Genomic DNA, 3,203 nt, shown 5'->3' with positions numbered 1-3,203 from the left:
AACGTGTAGTAAACAAAAAATTGCTCTCAGTTGCTCAGTTTTGGTCTGAACAGTATTTTAGCAGCTGCTTCTGACATCAGAAAGATCTCTGTCCAAAAAGATGATAAAAGATGAGGCTATTAGCAAAACTTTATTTACATCAGAGGCAAGCAAAGAATTTTTTTTTTGATCTAAACAGTTTGGTTAGCTTCACTAAGACTGAGAACAATCGGCCTGAAAAAAATCAGTCTTTTGTTTATTGTATTATTTTAAAGTCTATGTTAGTACAGCAGCTCATAGATTTTATTCAGATATTTAGTGGAGAATAAATACTTCTCCTTGTAATGTCCAAGAGTTTTATATAAGCCTTTGTGACACAGTTTAATGGCTTAATTGCAGTGTTAAAATACTGCTTCTTGAAAAAGTGCTGAATTTCCAGAACTTGGTGTGGTTTAAATGATTTTTGTGCTGTGGCTCTTGCCCCTGTCTTGAACCTATTCTGCAGTGTACACATCATATTGTTTAGAACTCTTTTTATGGAAACATTTTCTTTTAGGTCCCTTATTAAAATTATTAAAGATTAATCTAACTGCTATCCTTGTAGAATTTATCTTTACAACTTCTCATAAAGAAGATAAATTGTCTTTTATTATTCTTTGTTAGAAAAGATAGTGTAAGATTTAATAAGTTACTATATCAAATACTCTAGGCGGGTCTCAACAGTGCAGTGCTTAAGTTAAATATTGACTTGATGTATAGGACTTTGGTCTTGTGTAACCCTTGCCAAAGCTGCAGCCAGGAGAAAGGTATAGTGGCAAAGATAATGACAACTTAAAATTACCTCCTACCAAACTGAAGCCAGTCTAGCTATGCACAGAAGCAGCTAATGATCGCAGGGGAGGCTCAGCTTGGTGATGCTTGTAACCCATTAAATGTAGAGTTAATTCCTCTGTCTCTTGTCTCTGTGGAAGATACAAATTAATTAAAATACCATTTAAAGAAAAGTGTGACATAGGGATGTAAAACATGTTAATGTTTTTTGCAGTGTAGTCTTTAACTACATAAGCATAAACCTTCCTGTAGTACACTCATGCCTGGTGTTGGTAGTCTCTGCAGCATGATGTGAGTAGGTTTGTACCTGGGGGTTGTGACAGTACTTCTCTGTCTCTCTGTAGATGGTGAAATGACTAGAATTTGGGGTCTCATTGCTGATGCCAAGTCTGGTGGTCCTTTCTAATCTTGCTCTTATTTATACTTAAACATACCTTTAACTGGAAGGAATTCTGTGTGCCAGCTGTCAGGAGGTCTCCTCTCCGGGACCATGCCTGCCAGTATAGAAGGCTCTTTGTGTTTTATACACATGATCACTTGAAAAAATAAACATTTCTCATTTTGCAAAGACTTACTTTCAAATATGAACTAAGTGTAATTGGTTCAGTATTTCCAGCCTGCTTCATGCCTCTTTCCTTGCTGCTGTGGGCTTTCTTACAAAGGTCTAAAATCTGGTTGCTAAATTGCATTGAAAATAGAAAACCTCTGGAACTGACGAGATAACTTTTTTTCCTCAGTGATGTGGCATGTATCATTCTTGAATGCTCTGCTCTGGGGAGCTCAGCGTGCAACACAGAGCCGTATATTAAAGAAAACCCATTTTTCTCGAGCTAAGAGGCTTTGTAGGTGGGAGGCATCTTAGACTTTCTTATTTGTCAGTGGGGAATAGGAGTTTCAAGCTAATCAGGAGGTTGTTAGCAGCCAGTCATCTAAGGTGCTTTAGGTGAAGGAATTTCTGCGTCCTTTAATAGGAAGATATTTTGAGCTGTTTATACGTGGGCCAGGGAATAAGTTATTTTATATCTTGGTAAGTCTGGTTTACTGTCAGAATCTAGTTCTAGGAAGATTTTCCTCCTGTGTTATTGGAAGAAGGTCGGGTATGTCATGTGTCAATTTCATTTGCTATAAACTGAGGTTTCGATGGAAGAAACCTTTTGTTTTAGATGTAGGACTGGGTTCATAAATCCTGCCTTTTTACTTATTCATTTTGAAACCATTTCCCTAACTGCGATGGGCATGAATTGCTCCTTGCTTACTCTCTGGATATTCTGGAACGTGCATTTATAGAGTTGTCTGTGAAGAGCCTGTGGAGTAAAAGGTGGTTCAGGTTTTTAGCATTCCTGTCAACTTTTTCCACTTTGTGAATTTAATGTTGTGATGTGATTCATTTTCAGGTGTGTTTCAAAGATTCATGGGTGTTTGGTGTGACTGAGGTCAAGATTTAGGCTGAACTCCAGATGGTGGTCAGAGGATTACTTTGAGAGCTAATTATGAGTGTTCTTTGTATAAGTCTGAATAGTTACATCACAAAGATTTTTCTTTAATGATTCATCGGGCGATTTAGTGGGAAAAAAACCCCGAATTTTTAACTTTCTGATGAAGCATGTTTTTCCCTTAGCCCATCTAGCTAATATTGAGCTGTACCCCAGCACTTGCAGGCTATTTTAATGGGTATTCATTCCCTGACTCTGAAAATGAGATCTATGATGTCTCTGAAGTCTGGATATCTCTTTTTCTCTGCATGTGTGGCCTACATTTCTCCTTGCATCCATCTACTGAATAAGCGTACTCCTGTGGTGTGAGCTGTGAACAAAGACCTCTGCCCGTGGTTTATTCAGGCATAGACTCCATTGAGTTAGTGTGTGCTATTTTTGGAGTTCCCTTGGGGAGAAGGTGGTCAGCCTATCTAACCTCAGAGCCGAAAAGAGGGGAGTACAGCAGTGTCAGCTTTGGTGTCACTGTGCTGGATCAGCTGTTGGTGGTGGTTCTGTCAGAGAGGATCCTGTCTTCTGCAAAGGGGTGTTAGCAGGGTCATTCAGCAGCAAGTTGGTGCGAAAACATTCATTTTACTCCGTTGGTTTGTTATTGTTGCCAGGAAACACCTTGTCTACCTTTCAGAGACTTGTGAGCTGTGGCTGCTCCTATCTTAACTCATCAGATTTGCCCTATGACTTATAGATAAAGGTCAATGCCCCTGACATCCGCAGCTCCGGATCACTGTGCCAGCCTATCTTGTTAGGTTGCATTGTCACTGTCTTACTTGGTGCCTGGTGCTGTGGCCACTACAGTTTTGGCCTTTGGCCTGTGGCAGGACAGCTTAGTGCTAAAGGGGATGAAGTTTCCTCTCAGTTATATCCCTCTCTATTTCTGGACTACTCAGGTATGCCTCAAAG

This window comes from Pygoscelis adeliae, unplaced genomic scaffold (genome assembly GCF_000699105.1).
Source record: "Pygoscelis adeliae isolate BGI_AS28 unplaced genomic scaffold, ASM69910v1 Scaffold485, whole genome shotgun sequence".
In the NCBI taxonomy this organism is placed as follows: Eukaryota; Metazoa; Chordata; class Aves; order Sphenisciformes; family Spheniscidae; genus Pygoscelis; species Pygoscelis adeliae.
This window is presented reverse-complemented; position numbering follows the sequence as displayed.